Source organism: Anguilla rostrata, chromosome 2 (assembly GCF_018555375.3).
Source record: "Anguilla rostrata isolate EN2019 chromosome 2, ASM1855537v3, whole genome shotgun sequence".
NCBI lineage: Eukaryota > Metazoa > Chordata > Actinopteri > Anguilliformes > Anguillidae > Anguilla > Anguilla rostrata.
This window is the reverse complement of record NC_057934.1, coordinates 33,698,779-33,717,568: the sequence shown is the minus strand read 5'-3', so window position 1 is coordinate 33,717,568 and position 18,790 is coordinate 33,698,779. Positions and strand designations below refer to the sequence as shown.

The following is an 18,790-nucleotide window of genomic DNA, read 5'->3' as shown; positions in this document are numbered from 1 at the left end:
TCATTTCCTCTCTGGACTGCTGAAACCCCTTTCTCTGGTCTCCCTCTGTTCACCAGTGAACCTCCGCAGCTTATCCAAAATGCTGCTGCTCACATGTACATCCCCAGTCCCGAACCATGTCACTCCCCTTCTCGCCTCCGGATAGTGGCCACCGATCTTGTCTCCATAGAAATTCTAAACCTCGGTGCTATTCTAGCGGCACCGCTCTGCGATAACTTCAAAAGATCGTCAGGCCCTGCACACCCGCCAAGATCCCCACCTCTGGGGCCTGCCGCCTAACACCAACGTTACTCACTTTTGAAAGTCACCCTGGATAACAGTGACTTTCACTCTCGAGTGATACAGAAGTGAAGTAACGCGCAGCTGCGTTCGGTTGCCCGCGTTACGGCGTGAAACGCAGCCTTGGTGACGTCAGTCGCGCAGACTGCTTTTGAGCGACGGGCGCCTTCGCCGCTCTTCCGTACCGCCGCGTTTCGCTCGTAATGCGTGCGAGGGATTGAGCGGCACGCTGCCCGAGGCTGAGGAGAGCCTGGGAGAGAGAGAGAGAGAGAGAGAGAGAGAGCTGAATGCAGATACCGCTGTTAGTCCCAGCTCCTGCGGCTCCCTGCCACTCGCATCTGCATTCGCCCGTCCCACCGAAGACCCCAAACGACCCGGGCCTCCGCCGTAGGAGAAACACACATTTTGGATCGGGGTAAGCGCTGCGAAGGGGGAAAGGGCTCAAATGAAATATCGAGAATGCGTCGCGGTCGGTTCCTGTAACAAGGACGTTGTGAGGGACCGTTGCGTAAAAAAGGGGCCTGGTTTAGATGTGTGTGGCGGATGAGGCCTGCGTCTAATGAGGTCTCACCTGCTCGGCCTGTGACAGTTTTATTTGGGTTTGCCCTGCTGTAAGCAGGACTCAAATTGCCTCCTGCGCACACTGCTTCCTTGTTCAACTGGATTATAGCGCTGGTTTTGGTTGTTTTTCACTGTAGTGCAGGCCACAATAGGATGACAGATTGGAATTGAACACAAACTTTTTAGGTATAAAGAATAAATAGAATATAGTAGCTGAATTCTGTCATGCAAATATAGCCAAATATAGACAAAAATCGTTGCGAGGAACAGGGACGAACTTAACGAATTTCACATAGAGTGAACTACAGTCGCCATTTAATCGTATGCTTTAACTCACTAGATCATTAGCTGAATAGACAATAAACTGGAAAACAATTTCAAAAGAATGAATTTTGGTCTGACCTTGGTTTATGGGGGCCCTTTTCAACACAGAAAAACATGTTGCTGCATTTTAAACATCTAGTCCCAATTCCCAAGTATATATGGTAGGTTATATGAGGACTAACTATCAGAATGTTTCATGAATACATCACACAGGTGAACTGTGAGACAATGAAATTCGAAATATGGCAAAAAGAAAATCCAATACGGTGGCAATACTGTGAGTAACCGACATCAAGCCTGCTGTGCTGACATTTCCTAGATGATCAATTATTGTTAAGTTTCATGACATTTGAATGTTTTTCATCCCTGAATATGTATCTGGAATTTGACTGGCTGGGGGGGGGGGGGTGCAGCCAATCAGCAGCAAGGTCATACAGCTTCTAGCTATGTGATCTTCTTTTTCAGTCATATGGAAGCTACAGGGTCTTATCAACACCCAGTTAGATATCAGTGGTGATGTTTTTTTTTTCTTCCTGGAAGCATTTCCAGTGGTGTCTGAATTTTGGTTGTTTACTACCACATCAGGTACAGTATGTTTAAAGAAAAAAAGATATAAGATAACTGATACACTGCCTGGGAGAGATTATTCATATTACGCTTAAAAAAAAAAACTGTGATTAGATATGTCCTGGAGCCCTACCATATGGCTTAAAAAGAGGATGACTTACATGAATTACAAACTTATATATCTTAAAGAGCCTGTTTGTTCATGCCATTATTTGACACGCTGGACTGTGGAGCTTTTAAACAGAGAAAGTATTTAATAGCTTAGAAGAACGTGCTGCAGTAGATGTTGCAGCGCTGTCTTGCACTGTGGAACGGAAAGGACGGAACTGACACGAATGGAAATGCCAGTGGTTGACATGTTTAGAATGTTAACAAGGGTTCTCACTCGCTGCAAAAAAGATTAAAAACAGCTTTGAGAATGAGCAGAGTCCTGCTGCAGAACAATGACGCTACACAGGAAGTAGCTGGGCTCTTATTATCTTTACTGGTTATCTTCATGGAATTAGCTAATTAACCCCACTGTACCGATGGTTGTCGTCCTGGTGTTTTGGCTAGGTTGTAGTAAGGCTTAGAAGCACTGTATTGTAAGCCCTAATGCACAGGGTTGCGCCAGGACAGTGGATGTTAATACAGCCAGCCATGTGCCAGAGGAATACTGTACACACAGGCCTGGTCTGGAATGAGTGCAAAATCAGCAGTAAAATACGTTTCCCTCTGCTCATACTCGGGTGCTCTGGAATTAAATAAGTCAGTGTGTTGATGTTTGTTTTGGAGCATTTTTTTTATTCGTACACTCGCTCTCAGTGTCTTTCACTCCAGCAGCGATAGCTCTCGTGGCACCTTTGTGGTTTTATCCGTATGTTGGAAAAGTGTGTTTTGAAATGTGAAGCACATGGGCTTGCCCTGCCGGCTGCGGGAGCTGCCAGTTTCAAACTCGATAAAGCCCCCGAGTCTTTAAACTGGGCTGCTTGCTACGGCCAGCGAGCACGCTCAACCTCAAATCGTCCTTGGGTACTTGGAGCGTAAACAAGAAACAGATCCACGGAGCCTAGCAGGCCCCCGAAATTCCTATTTTCACTCCGCACGGGGGCTTTTGGCTCGCGCTGCACCACATTTCGAACCCCCTACCCCCCGACTAGATGTGAAAAAGGGGGGACTTGATAAAGATGCGTATCAGCAGTGGAGACAGTGGAAGAATGATCTTAACATACCACAAAGGCATCCCCTGGGCCTGCTTTGGTGAAGGGCCCTGTACAGGGCTGGAGGAAGTGTATGGAGCTGGGCCAGAGGGTTATAAATGCCTGTCGGCTACAGTTTGTATAATTGGGAAAAGGTTGTATCGTATCTAAGCTGCGAAGGCTGAATAGTCAGTTCATCAACCGACCTCTTCCTCCCGTTGATTAAGTGTGATCTAATCAGGTTAGATGCCCGCAGAACACCTCGGATTATCCACACATGAGCAAATTTGTCATTAAAATATTTTTTTATTTTAAGCATAATTAATCTATCTATCTATCACTCCCTGGACTGTTTTCCATTTTGCGGGCGTGGTTCTGATGCTTTAAATTACTGTGGAGCGTCTGAAGCACCAGGAGACCATGCAGCGCCGCAGGGGTTTGGGTTTGCGGGGTCACCCCAGGCAAAGCCAGGAACACTGAGGCGACGCATAAACACTCTATGTGCTAAAATGAAGGGTACCCTTTCGAGCAGAGCTCCCTGGACTCGACGCCGGAGGCGTTGCGTCTCACGTGTTAGCGGTCGCCCGTTAAGTCGGGTCGGACTGTGCTTCACGGTGGCGTCACAGCGGTTGCAATTCTTTTGGGAGCTCGACGGAAGCGCGGCCCGCTGCTCCCTCTTGGCGGCGATCCAGAACCGCTCGGGTCAAGGTGCGCTGGCGGCAACAACTCGGCCGCTCCCCTGAACCGGAGCCAGAGTAGCAAAAATGATCTTGACAGATGACTCCTTCTCCCCAGTTGCTTCCTTTATTCCGTGTTCCTTTGTGCTCCAGCCTTGGCAGCGGTCCTGTCCGGCTTCCAGCCGCCCCCCCCCGCCCCCCCCCACCTTGGCACACTACAGCGAGGGGCCTCGGCACGTACCCTTCGGGCCTGTCCGTCCGGCCCCCGGAGTGTATCTGCTCCTCACCCGGGATCTGTGTGTGTGTTCAGCCCTGCAGAGAGCCGTCGGACTCAGCGCTCAGGCATGGAACCGGGGCTGCGGCCCGGCTCAGAGGAACACGGACCCCTGCCCCTGTGAGCCCCTCCCGCCGTCCACCCACGGTAAGCCCCGGAACTCTCCGGAACGAGGGCTCCCACAGGCCCGTTCGACCCGTCTCTCGGTCAGCAGTCACAAAAGGTCACTTTTGCTTTCGATTGCTAGGCTGCAGCTTTCCCGCCTTTCACCTTGATGAAATTTTAGGTTTGGTCGGATAACTTTATTTCACATTTTCTGCAACGTGATTGTTTGCTGCAGAACAGTTGCTTGAAGTAGATTATTTCTGGGCTGAAGTTTCAGACACGGAGATTGGTTGACACTCCGCGTCGTGTGTCTGGATACAGTTTTCCTAATGAACAGTTGCGTAATCACCGCATTTGTAACAGAAACACCACAACTTGGGGTAAATGAAGTGAGATATTGTAAGGCTGCGAAACAGCAGGAGTGTGGTCATCTTCAACAGTGTTTTTCTTTTTTTTTTTTTTGGAAAGAAGCGAATATTACTTACCATCTACTGGAAGGAATGCAGACGACCTCCTGGCCAGACTGCATTTGTTGCACAGTTCTTTCTATTTTGTTTCCTTTGGCACGGACTGACAATCAAAGACCTTTATGGAGGTTTCAGGTTCACTCCAGTATTTGGAAATTGAGGACAGATATAGGAGGTATATCAGAAAGACCAATGAATACTCCCAAACCAAGCGATTCCAGATGATTCAGTTTCATATTTACATTGGTGATCTGCTTCCGACTTCATCATCATATGTGGGCAGAAGACACCACCGACGCAATGGCGTCCCCTGCTCTGAACACCTGCTCTGCATCTCTGTGCTTCTCTGTGGATGACCTAAGGAGACATGGCTTAAGTGGATGCCCACTGTATCTATAGGGTGCATTTCATTTGGACCCCTTTCATGAGATTCGCCAGGTGAACCAGCGAGAGGCCTGCTTTTGCCCCCCAAAGTAACAGGATATTTTCTTAACTCATGTATATAGCCTACGTTAGAAAGTTTGTGCTGAAGCTACCGAAACCTGATGAAACTGGATAGGGTAAAAAGATTGCTTACTTCAAATCAAATCAAAAATATGTAAATGCTTTAAAGAATTACCATATGCTTAAATCGCAACGTAGCCTACATAATAATCAATCTCAAACTGTATTCATTTGCTTGGTTAATAAGCGTGCCAACTTTATGAAGAATATGTAATGATAATAATAATAATAATAAATAATCCGTAATCAACCATTGGGAATTCCTGTCATCTTGTTATTCACGTCAAAACATTTAAGTGATCAGATTTAGCCTCATACAATCAGCTAATCATCAAGAAGATAGCATAACAGTTTAAACTTGAAGGGATATGAACACCACAACGCCATGAACACCGGAAGCTTTGAAGTACAAGTGCAATAAAGGCTTGCTTACAACTTCACTTATAAAGTAGGTGCATTTTCATCGGCAAGACCACTAAATAATCAGATCTTTTAAAGCTCTGTGGATTATCTTATTTTTATTAACAAGCCATTTTTTGAAAGCACGGCGAACGAAGACATCAGAGAAGTCAAATACGCTGAGCAGTGTTTGGTTAAAAACTACCTTCCAACACTTTGAGCTAACAAACCGCTGCTCAGTGCATTCACTTCTACATCATTCAATAGGCTACGTCTTTCTGTTGTGTATTTTCGAATTTACCCCGCCCCCTCCGCAAAATAAGATAACAAAACTAAGTTTGCCTTTTTCCCAGGTTCCAGTTTTAATTTTTTTTTTCTGCCAGGACAATACAAAAACGAAAAGGCTTGTATTTTTTAGCTGCTTATAAAATATCTGGTGTTTATCTTGTTCTCTTGTTCTCCACTACTGCAAGAGGGAACTAGGGACACACCTCCAGTAATATAAGGATGAAATATAAATCAGAGCATGTATAACTACCATTTTAGAGCATGTTTCTGTTTGTAAACAGGTCATCATGCTGCGCGGCAAGCCGAAAAATTCAGTTCGCTTGTGTCGCACAAGTTTCGCACGCAGTTCGCGCCGCGTTCGCGGCTGGTGTAGAGGACGTCGCCCGCTGCCGTTGTAATAACAGTACTTCAACTACGGACATAGTACGCCCGTCGTGCATTAGCGGCCGCTACGCGTGCGGTGGGTGACCGGCTTAAGACTTCTGTCTCATGCAGTATACATGGACACTCCTTGGGTCCAGGCTTGTAATAATGCTGCAGAGGCCTGGCCACATTCTTGGGAAACTTGAGATCCTTAGCTGGCAGCAGTTGGGATAATTTAATAAAAGTACCTGCTCTGAAGTTGAGTTACGTTCCGTTTCAAAAACCCTTTCCTTTTCAAGAGGTGACTTGAAACGGGGATCGCTCCCTTGCATGTACAGAACCTTTGGGTTTGTGTTTGCAGGGGAGGACGAATCATAAATCAGTCCTGTGGGACTACCAAGCAGCCAAATCCGTTAGCCCAGGCCACAGCACAATTTATAGTCATCCAGGTGCCTACTGGTGTACTGGAAAATAAATGTGCTTGCCTGTACCATTTGCACAGAAAGGTTACAAACTTGCTACCGCCATTACCTTTTAGCTTTTTATATGCTGGGGAGTGTATTAAGAAGCAATTGCGCAGTTTTGTAATTTTCTAACATCGGAAAAGCGAGGAGTTAAAAGAAATAAGACTGCTGTTCACTTTTTCAAGAAAATGACATCACAAACGTAGCTCTTACTTTCTGCCTCACAGATGCACCCTTTGTTTTCTGAACTCTATTAAAAAACGCAATTTAATTAACTGCCCTGTTCTCAGCGGGCAGCTAGGGTTTTTCCCGGGGTACATGAAAAATTTGCCCATTTCTTTGCAAGATTTGCCATAAACTTAATTTAGCCTAGGCTACATGGCAAGGCAGCCTGCTAAGATGTTTCTTATCACAAGAGCAATTCCACCTTATTGGCAAGGCAGGCCTATACTGTAAACAAGTTAGGCAGATAATGCGATTTTAAAAAAAAGCAAGGGTTTGGAGAACTAGCCAAGTAAAATTTAATTTGGTTTCAAAAAATTTGAGATAGAAATTCTATAACAAAAACACCCAGGACATATATCTAGCTTGCATTGGCTAAGATATTTCTATTAGTCTGGGCGAAGGGCGCGTTCGAAAATATAAATGAATAAAGTTTTTCTGCGATATGGATCCTCTCACCTCGCGCTGGTGGTAATACGTTTGCAGGCTATGCCGAGACAGATGGCTGTGCTTCAGGCCCACACTGCTGCTGCTGGCATGCCTGAGCTAACGTTAGTTAAGAAGGGGGATGTCAGAATGGTAATCAGCGCTTTGTGCAGTCAGGAACTCCCACCTACTTATCTAATCAAGGGAGAGCCAACTGAAGATTGCCTAACAGAAATGACTAGTAATCTGATCCAAAAAGATGTCTTTGTAAACCGCGTTCGGTCAAGGGCAAAAAGTATTTCCTGGGAGTTCCCAGAGGCTTTGATGGGCCGCAGTTTGATGTTGTGGTACTGATAATGGTAGTCCTGGTCATCCGGCCTGGTACAGAAAATGGTGGTCCTGGTCATCCAGACTGGTGCAGAAAACAGAAAATGGTGCTCCTGGTCATCCAGACTGGTGCAGAAAACAGAAAATGGTGCTCCTGGTCATCCAGACTGGTGCAGAAAACAGAAAATGGTGCTCCTGGTCATCCAGACTGGTACAGAAAACAGAAAATGGTGGTCCTGGTCATCCAGACTGGCGCAGAAAACAGAAAATGGTGCTCCTGGTCATCCAGACTGGTACAGAAAACAGAAAATGGTGGTCCTGGTCATCCAGACTGGTACAGAAAACAGAAAATGGTGGTCCTGGTCATCCAGACTACCAGTTTCTCCACTGCTGTTTTATGCTAAAGGACCTAAATGAAAAGCCGCACCTTTCTACATCGAGCAGTCCCGGACATAGTGCAGACGGGGCTGGATTTCACAGCAGCTTATGACCCTGCCGCTGACCCTCACTGCGGCAAGTCTGTTCTTCCCTCCCTGGCAATCTGCAGGTCTAACCTTGGGGGCATGCTGGCCTGTAGAGCTGCAGCTAATTAACATTACATTATACAGCACTCACCGGGGGGGGGGCCCTGGGACCGCATGTGTGCGGCAACACGTGCGCTACACGCGTCACTTCCAAAGGAGCTCTTCTTATTAGTCTCTAACCAGAATAACGTTGGTGCCCGTTCATTTTTGAAAGACGGTCTCGCAGGAACCCGTCACCAAAGCCGGCGATACCCGGGAGTCAACGATTTTCCGTTACGTACGCTTTCATAACCGTCTGAAAAGACGAAGCAGCTGGGTATGACATTTGCGCCGTTCTGCAGGGTGAAAAATGGACAGGGGGGGGAGGGATCTCTGAAATGGGATTTCTGGAGCCGTGTGTTGCCACAGCGCGGTAGATGGGCTTTCTCCGGCTGTGCGGCGCGTGTGGATTTATAATATCGGCCGCGTTTTGGGACCCCGGAAGCCTCCGGCGCTTACCCATCAAAAAACGTAGTCTCATTTCTGAGAAGGCCCGCTGATCGATGTGTCCGCTCGGGGGCTATATCATTATTCCGCGCCTCTCCAGCCATGAAATTGTTGTTTGGCTGTGGAAACGGAGCCGGAGCCAGAGCCAGCGCCGCTTCGCGAGGCCGGGATGTTTTGCTGCTGCGAGGCCTTTTGAGTGAAGCGGCGATGGTCACGATAGCGGCTACGCGTACCGACGGCCCGACCGTTCCCAGGGATTATGAGATTTACTGGCTTTGATCAGCAAATAAAGGGAGGGCGTGGGGAGCTAATTGTGGGCAACGCAGCCAATTGACCTTTTTGTGCAGAAGGACTTACGACGCCTATTTTTCTGACCCATGGAGAGATCCAGTCCACCAGATAAGCCAGCCTCTTTGAAAGGAGAAATTATTGTCAGTCACTGGACCGGAATAATTTATCGTCCATTTCTTTCCAGCAGTCCATTTAGCAGCCCCTGTAAATGGGAAAATGCACATGATTAATTAAAGAACTAAAATTAAAAAGTAAAAGAGAAAAAGCTAATAGAAAAACTTTAGCAAATTAACCAAGTCAAGCATTTGTATTTTATGCCGACGTTTAGGCCCGGTACAGATCCGCAGCAGTGGCGTAGCTCGCGTCCATTGTGTACAAATCAAATTAGACGAGGGCTACAGCTTTCCTTTGCTGTCACGCGTGCATTACAGTGCCCTCGTAATGCCTCTGCGTACCTCGGTTACCGTTGTTTCCCCTTGCGCCTGGTCCCAGAGGACGTCTCTGGCTGCTTGTTTCAAGTCAGAGATGTTCTCTGTGGCTGTTCTCATCGCACCGCTTGCCACCGCCCGATATCATTCTGCTTAGAGAACCCCCCTCTCAGAGGCCACCCCTAAATGCATCGGGCAGACGTCTCAAAGGCAAAGGGGACATTGAACCTGCTCTGCATGCGGGCCGTACGCCTTACTGCGGTGCTCAAGCCCATCTTTTCCTCCATTTTGGATTATCGATATTCTGTTCTTGTCACGTGCGCTCCTCACCGAGAGCGTAACTTTGTTAACGCTGCTTTTTTAGGAAGCTGTTGAAGAATTTTGAGTAACCGGCAGTTCACTTATTTAGTCTTTGGGCATCTGATGGCTGGGATTGGTCATTATGGAAATTCTGAGAGCGCACAATTGGATGTGGGAAATTGAGTTAACTGTCATTGGCTGTCAAAAGGGGAGCTCAGTCATGGATTTTTATTGTCAGCACTGCCATTGTGTATGTCTGAGATTGCAGTCATCATTGTACTGTTGTCTGCATATTTGTTTTATTTCTACCTGCCCAAAGACATCCAATGAAATGTAACTTGATAACTTAATCTGTGTCCCTGTCAAATAAATAAAACAAAATTAATGAATTAATCCTATTTTTTCATTCTTAATGCTTAATATTTGGTCAAGTTTAATTAATTGTATGAAAATGTAGACTAGATTGAACTAAGCATGTGTTCTTCTGTAACAGTGCATTGCCATTTGATTATGGTCCCTTATGTTTGCTGTTGGGTAATTTCATTGTGTGTTGCTTTTCATGGGTGATTGCAGAGTGTGTTGTCTTCTAGTTGCAAAGAAATCATAGTGAATGTAGTGACTGAAATCATCAGCAGGCTGACTGAAATCAACATAATGTGGATTGTTTCCCCCTCTACTCTCAAGCATGCTCTTTGTTCCTATCCTTGTCACTCAGATAGCTACTTATCTGTCTGCACATCATGTGCTGAATCATAGCATAGCTGGCCAGTTAGTTCTGTACAAAGAAATCGCTTTCCTTCTGTGTATGTATGTACCAAATTTCATGTAGCCTAATTATTAGCATTTTTGTGAGAAGCCACGCCCGTGCAATTTCATTAGCTTGTAATTTGGCCATATTTTGCAGGAGTGCTAGGAAAGTAATGCCTATATAAAGCTATGTGCGTTCGGCCAAAATATTCATGGTCAGTCTTCCCTCTGCTACAACAGGCTTACTGCCAGAATGCCTTTCTGTGCAGTCTGGGGCAGATTGATAAAAAAGAAAATCACCTCTGTTAGTGTAATTACTCTCTCTTACCTGGAACTTTCTGGAACATTGTTGCAAAAGCTCTGTCAGGCAGCCCCACTAAGCTTCATTTAGCTCCTGCAAGGATGGAAATGCAATTCATTGTTGACAGTTAAATTTTAAAAGAGGGCAGTAAATGTGCACCGTTGGGCGTGATATTCAAATATTATTTTCACTAATTATATGCAATATTACTATGTTTATACAAAAGTGTATTTGCATGTAAACTTCATTAGTTCATTTGTTGCCATAGTTATCCTCTTTTAGTTTGGAGTGTATTTTAATGACTATTGAGAAAAAACGCGGGTTTGGGGTCAATTCTGTTTAAATTCAGCCAGTTCAGAATTGTAAAATCCCCATAGAACATTATAAACATTTTTCAATTCATTCATTGAATTTCAGTCGATATCTTGAATGGACTAAATTGAAATGTAATGGGCCCTGACCCCGACACTGAGGGTCAGGCCACCTTCTGAAATGTTGTCACGGAGATTGAGGCTGGGATGGCTGTCTGTCAGAGCGGACCTCCCTGTCCCTCCTCCGCCGCAGTGCCGTCTCCACCGCACACGTCCTCGCGTCTTCACGCCGCCGTCCCACCTATCATTTTATGTAACCGTGGGTTAGACCACATAAGAACAAATGCATTCAGAAGGCTGGGTAATTGAGGTCAGGAATTATTTGTCACCCCCCCACCTGATTATTCCTGAATTCCTTAATGTCCGAGCGCCGATCACTTCTTCCTGGGTATCGTTTTCGGCTCTGCGCACTCCGAATGAGCCTGACTCACAGAGAGCTGCTGGGAGCTCGGGGCTGGACGACTGGCCACATCTTGACGAGGTCGCTTGGATTTCGTTACGAGAACGAGCCGTCAGTCATAATTAGAGAGGCGGGCCTGGTTCTAGTTTGGTATCAATGATAGATATCATTTGTTACTCGAGCACCGTTTCTGAGATCCTTTTGTTCAAAATCTGGTGACACTGTGGAAGGTGACAGTGACCTGTAACAGATGGGAAAACGCATTTATTAACGAGGCTGATTATTTGTATTTAAATGTGAGAGATGCTCTGCGGACGGTCCCTGTAAATACGAGGAGAAAGAATAAAAGCCACTAACCAATTTAGCACCTTATAAGCTTAATGGGACATCAAGTGCAATGCTCTCTGCAGTGCACATTATAGCCTTGATAATTAAATAATAACTGCGAGGGCAGGACAATATTATTCAATCCTAGATGAGGATACCGTCCGTGTCATCTGTTGCTTTCACAGACAGAACCATTGCCCTGCCGTTTTTACAGATTGGCAGTTGGTAATTTGTGTGGAGGTTTCATTTGCACCTGCATCATGCACCTGCTCCAATCATTTGCATTTTGCAAAGGGATACCCGCAGTTCCATTTCCTGGTTAGGGGTGCGGGTTAACACGGACAGCATTGCATCACTTGCTCACCTGCTTCCAAATATCTGGACTGTTGAATCGATTACACACTTCTCATGTAAGTTGTTTGATGCTGTACGCACTAATCCATTAGTGCAGTCTAATATATTTGCAGTGCCTTGAAAAAGTATTTGTGAGAAAGTATTTTTCAAACTGAATTTTCAGATCTTTAGACAAAATGTAATATTAAACAAAGGGAAATTGAGTAAACACTACATTCATTACAAAAAGAATATTTCATTTATTTAAAGAAAAAAGTTATCAGACACCCATGTGAATAAGTAATCTTAGTTACTCAGTCAACCAATTAACTAAATTTAATTGATAATTAGATACAGATGATTGAGCATAGCCAGGCTTAATTGCAGCCTGAATCTAAATCACTCTCATATTGAACCTTGCCATCCGAGTGTAGTAGTCTCTGCAAGCACACTATGCTACGATCAAATGAAATTCCAGAAGAGATGCAATACGAAAGTTAAAATATATCAATATGGAAAGGGTTACAAGGCCCTGGGACTCCAGTGAAAGAGCTGTTATCTTCAAGTGGAGAACACTTGGAATAGTGGTGAATCTTCCCATTGACAACTCATCCAGGAAATCACAAAAGACCGAAGATGAACATCCAAGGAACTGCAAGCCTCTCTAGCCTCAGCTAAGCACAGTGTTCATCATAAGAAAGAGACAAAAAGGGCATTCATGGGAGAGTAGCAATGCGGAAGCCACTGCTAACCAAGAAAAACATCAATGCTCGCCTCATATTTGCAAAAAAGCACTTGGATGATACCCGAGCCTACGTCAGAGTCAAAAGTAGAACTTTTTGGATGACACAGGTCCCGTTATGTGTGCCGTAAAGCAAATACAGCATTTCACAGTAAGCACATGGTTCTTACTCAAACTCGGCTGTGGTAGTGTGATGGTGTGGGGATGCTTTGCTGCCTGGGCGCCTGGACGACTTTCCATTATTGAAGCGACCGTGAACTCTGCTCTGTTCCAGGCAATTCTTAAGGAGAATGTCTGGTCATCTGTCTGTGGGCTGAAGCCTAGCCTAATTAGGCTATACAGCAAAAAAAGAGATCCAAAACACAAAAACAAGTTCACATGTGAATGGCTGAAAAGAAACAAAATAAAAATGGCCTAGTTAAGGTTCTTTATTGAACCCAATGGAGGTGCTGTGGCAGAACCTGAAATTAGCAGTTCATGCTAATGAACCTAATAAACATACCAGGTTGTTTGAATTAAAGCAGTTCTGCCAAGAAGAATGGGCTAAAATTCCTCCATAGTGATCTGAAGGACTGATTGTAAGTAAATTGTAGGAAGCGTATGGTTGCAGTTATTGCTGCTAAATTTTGTGCAAAGCAGTTGAGTTTGAGCATTACTTTAATAGGGAATGGATATATGACTAGAGTTTGATACCTTGATACTTTCATGAATATAATTTTTAATGTGTGTTGGTTTCCTTTGTATATACATTTGTCCTGACGAAGCATCAGCGTGACAATAGCAAACGAGAAAATCGGGACGGGGCAAATGCTTTCTAACAGCACTGTAGCTACATTACAACTGGTTACGTTTGTGCAACATTTTGCGCTCTTCGTTGCCGTCGGGTGGGTTAAAGCCTTAGATGACCAGCTCACAGGTGGCCTGGACACGCCCATCCGCGTACCTCAGCCTTCGGGCTCGGGCTTATGGAGCCCTGCGGGAGAGAGCGAAGCTGCGTCCTTCCCCACCCCGGCCTCACTGGAGCCGCAGCAGTGAACGGCCTGCTCAGGCCCCCGGTTTGCCTGGGAATGCCCCCAGCAGCCGGTCACTTCTCCCACACGCAGCGCCGCTAGCTCTGCGCCGCCGCTCTCTGTTTTGTAATTGGGGGGGGGCTTAGAGAGAGGGGCGGGCACGTAGGTAGCATTCGAGGGGTTTAATTATCCGTTTCTTCCACGGTGACGAATAATTACAGGTGTGGAGGCTGCGCAGAGAGTGGGTGGGGCACAGATCGACCGGAAGCAAAGGCCCATTAAACCCCGCTGCTGCTGAGAGAGAGAGAGAGAAAGAGAGAGAGAGAGAGAGAGAAGAGAGAGGGGGGCCAGTGGCATTCTTCACTGCAACCCATTCCCCGCAAGAAAGAGCTGACAAAGTTCTGACTGGCAAAATGGCTTGTTCCTTTCTGACTGAGCACTTATCGAACCCAGAGGGGAGCTGGAGTGGGATGAATCTCACTGAAATTACACGCTGCATTGTTTTGATGGTCAGCGTTGGACATCCAAAAGCATCAACAACAGTCAGGTTTTATACACGGCCGACCATATTTGTTTGGGCGGTGGTATGAAATGAACTGAAGCCTAAGTGGTGGCCTGTCTTTAGCTGAGATTACAGACGGCTTTGTATACAAAAGTGTGTTTGTACTGTGGTCCTTTTGATGTTTCTCCTTAGATTTTAGCCCTGGTGTAAGGAGAGCTGGTGTCAGGTTTCCACACATCATGGGCAGACACATACATGCGCACAAACACACACACACACACACACACACACACTCACTCGCAATTGCACTCTCACCACACACCCTCACTGAAAATGTGACAGGGCTCCTGGTGGCGTTCACCAGCCCGAGAGCCTAAGATTGCTTCTGCAGTTTCAGTGCTCCCTGTGTGGCCTGTGGTCTGGACTTGTCATGCCGCGCAGTGACTCAGGGGCTGATGGGATTGCGGAGGCGCTCTGCCCCCGCCCCCCCCCCCCCCAGGAATAATTGTTTGGGGGGCCTGACGGTGTCTGTAGACACGCCCCCCTGCTCCCCCTTCTGCTGCAGTGCCGAGGCCAGCAAGAGAGGCCACCCCAGCGAGTTGCCGACTTTACGGTACCGCACGTCTAATCACAGACGGGCTTCTCCTTCATTCTAATGTAGAGCAACCTTATAATCCCGCTCTCTGAGGGAGAGGGTGACGCGCCGCACGCTGGGGAGGGTTTGGTCTGTGAAGGCGGCGCTTTGGGGCGTGGCGCGGTCTGCGGAAGCCCAGGGGAGGAGAGCGCTCGCACCGCGGCCTCCCCCCCTCGCACCGCCCCCCTGCGTTCTGCGGGGCGGACCAGCCCCCTCACACCCCCCCCGCTGGAATTTCTTAACTTTTTTTTTAAATGTTTTTTTTGGGGGGCTTTTCCAGCTTTATTAGATAATGTAGAGAGACAGGAAGAACTTGGAGGAGAGAGAGGGAGTGGCATGCGACAAAGGTCGGCGGTCGGACTCGAACCGCCGACGTCCCGGCTCGCGGTGAGCATGTGGAGAGCGCACTACGGGCTGCGCCACGAGGCGCCCCCTCCCTGGTGGAGTTTCCGAGGGGGACCTCGCGCTTGCCGCTGCCGTAGGGGTAGGGGGAGTGACGCGTGGAGCCGTCCCCCAGCTTCTGTTAGTGTGACCTGCTGGGCTGCTTCATGTCTGCTGTGGGAAAGGCCGCATAGAGAGCCTGTGCTGGCAGTGAGCGCCTGCATGGACCGTGCCTCTCAGAAGACCCGCGTTTGCAATATTTAAATTGTATGAAATGAATTGGGCCAAACCTTTTGGTTTTTTATCTCACGGGGTTGAGTAAAATAGGTAGGCCCGCGCGGCGGCCTGGGGCCCACGTCTACTAGCTGAGCAGCCGCACCTGGCCTGCGTCTGCACATCAGCCCAGGATGTGACTTAAAGGTGTGCTCCCTCTCCATGGGGGGAGGCTGAGAACAGGAACCTGCACTCTGAGAGAGAGAGAGAGAGAGTGAGAGAGCAAACAAAGCCAAAAAAAACCTGGCTGGACAGCTGCAGTGCAGAAAGGCGAAAAAGCTCCCCCTGAATTTGGTTTATTTTGTCTTTATTGTGGTTTGTTATTTTTCCTCAGAACCCAGGGTGAGGGAATGGTGACGATTTGCATATGTGTGTTTGTTCAATGAACTCTCTATGTCTCTCTCTCTCTTTGTTGGCAAAACACCGGGGAAAACCGGAATTTCGCGACCGGCGATTGTGTCTTGGGAGTGTCACCAAATATTTGGAGATGTAACGGTATGCAACGGCACACCCGGTGGCCAGGCTTGTTCTTCAGACGCTCAACACGGGCCGTCTGAGAAAAAGACCCTTCTGTCGAGGCAGCGGTCCCACTACTGACACCATAGTGTGATGACTTCACTTGTTTTTAAATTTCATTACTATGCTGTTGATGGTACTGATTGGAAAATGCTGGGGTAATGTGGTAAAAGGTATTTTACGTATTAGATGAATGTTAAGTGTGGAATGGCTGTATATTGGATCCTCAATTCAAGGTAATTTATAAAACCAGTAGCCGCTCATAGGAAACCATTCAATTTGTAAGCGATGTGATTGTGCCTGTGTGTTGTGTATGAACTCCTGAATCTGATTCCGTGTTGAGTTAACCTGAGCCTGTTAAGTGCAGGCACGTGGCGGTGTGAGAGTTGGAGACGCATCAGTGTACTCGCTGGTTCAGGATTTTTGAAGAATTAAGTGGTATTTTTGGAGAAAGGTTCCCGTCTCTGGTTTCACAGATGGCGCACGGGCCGGCGCCATTACGAGGTAAATAATAGCGATGTCAGCTCGCGTCCCTCCCTTCTGTTTAGGTCATTAAATTTCATCGTTCTCGTGTGGCTTTAGCCAGCGGCCGAGGGGCTAGCGTAGGCTGAGCAGATGTGAGGGGGTGCGGCCTTATCTTGTCCGTCGCCGGCGCGAGCGTCGTTAGCCTTCGACATCTCAGCCTTTCTAATAGAGCTCCGTCAGAAGTCTCTCGTTTAAACTCGATTTGCTCGGGAATGACGCGGGAGAGCCAATTAAGCTCGATCGGCGAAGGCCCGTCCGTGGCCCGCCGCGGAAAGATAACGGTAATCGGCGCCGAATCGGTCTGCAGCGCGCGCCTTTTTAAATCCGTCGCGCTCTCGGACAGCCACGCCTTTGTCTCCTTTCACCTGGGCGACGGCTGAGCCTCTAACGGGCCTTATCGTTTTTAACGCAGCCGGAGGACGCGGCTAGTCTGTTGCGCGCGCGTGGTTTGGCGCCGCGGCGCTCGGGTAAGGTCATTACGAACAGACGCGTGTCGCGCGCCGCTGTTTCCGTGGCAGCTACGGCCGGCTGAACGGCACAGCTTACGGTTCACGGGTCAGCTTATCGTGTGTCAGGACGCCGAATGGACTCTCTCTCCCTTTTAGGTAAAAAAAAAAAAATCACCAAGCAACGGCTTAGGAAACATGGAAAATACTGCCAATATATGGAAATGAAATATATTATCAGAATCAGAAAGTGTATGTCAGCACCTTTGCAATAAATGGATAAACATACAACTACAACTACATTGCTGTGAAATGTGTTGTCCGTGTTTTTACTGTATGTTGCAGAATATTTCACTTCTGTGAGGAAGCAGACAGAACTTGCTCCGGGCTGGGTGATGTAGTAGACGGGAACAGGTTCTGTGGCAACAGCGGGGGTGGCGAAGAAGACAAGATTGACTTCAGCGGAATGATTCTTTTTTTTTTTTTTCATTTTTAAACCCTGCAAAATTTCCCTATTGGCACATGGGAGGCAAGATTTTTACCCCCTGCTTCCTCTCAGAATGTAGAACTTTTTCAATTTCCTCGTAATGTTTTTGTTTTGTATTTAACTTTGTCGTCCTCCCACGTTCTTGTAAACAAGCAAGACAGCCACCGACGCCAGAGTGAATCCCAGCTAAACATTATCTGGGGATGGAAAAACAAAGTTGAATATTTGTGAAGCTGCAGAAAAGTGTAAACAGCTTTACCGTTAATGAGACTTGAAGAAGCACTGGGAGCTAAATTACACGTTAAAGGAGGGACGTGATGTCACCGCTTCGGATAAGTGTAAGACACAATCAGATCAAGAGTTCTTCCGGCGGGTTCTCATCGCTGGTGTCCAAGTGCTGTTCCTCTGTCCTCTGCCGAGACCAGAGTTGAAGTGGTCTGGAGGGGTTGACCCAGCCTTAGCCTCGGGGACTAGCCTACGCCGCCATTGGCCCTCAAGCATGTTTTTCCCAACCCTCTTAACCACGGCTTTGCAGACCTGCTTTGTGTTACGAGTATCGTAATTCATCACGTGGTGGACGCTTGTATCCGGGCAGTATCTGGAAGAAGACCCATGCTTGCGGCGCGGTTGCTAGGCGATGTGCTCTTAAGTCATTCGTAAGGCATTCGGTATGTCGTACTGTTCCGGGTGTGATGACCTGGAACTGCGGGACCAGCCTAGGAGTAAAAAAGGCTATGACTCGGTGTCAAAGAGTACCGGAACTCAGGAATGTTCCGTACGATGCGTTTAGAAGCAGTGCTGTGGGCCCCGAACTTCTCGTCTCCTGCGGTCAGATCCACGGCCCTCTGGTCCGAAGCGTCCTCGCGGCCTCCCGTTTCGCCATCTGTCGAGGACGCCGAATAAAGATGGCTTCATCTCCGTCCGAGCCAGCGAGCGAGCGAGCTCCTCGGGTCTGTGGGTCCCTGGCTTAACACAAGATGCTGAACGGACGCCCTAGCACACCGAGGGGAGGGGAACATGAACAGATTTTCGAGAGCAGAAGGAAATCGCATCACTTCAGGGGAAACAAATATAAATAAAGAATGTAATATACCGGGCGCACTTCTCGCCAGACTCTGTTATGGCCGGTTGATGAGAAGAGAGCAGAAATCTGGTCAGCGAGGCGTCCGACACACGTGCGGTCTGCCGTACGGAGCTAGCCAAGCGCGCGCCAAGCGGTGGGGCGGATTAAACGACCGACCGCCAAAAAGCGCCGCGCTGAAGAACCGGCTTTACTCGCGGCTTTTCCGTTCATCTTCTCCGCCGGCACTCTCTCGTGGCCGAACTCAAAAATGCTTAATT

At 47.5% G+C, this 18,790-nt stretch overlaps 1 long non-coding RNA gene across 1 annotated transcript in view; it reads left to right on the top strand.

The window, feature by feature from the left end:
- LOC135247840 (uncharacterized) overlaps positions 1-18,790 on the top strand; it is a 79,876-nt gene that overhangs the window by 28,764 nt on the left and 32,322 nt on the right. Inside the window, exon 2 of the long non-coding RNA XR_010328314.1 lies at positions 3,897-4,007. This is a non-coding gene — a long non-coding RNA (uncharacterized LOC135247840). The remainder of the gene's footprint in view (positions 1-3,896; positions 4,008-18,790) is intronic.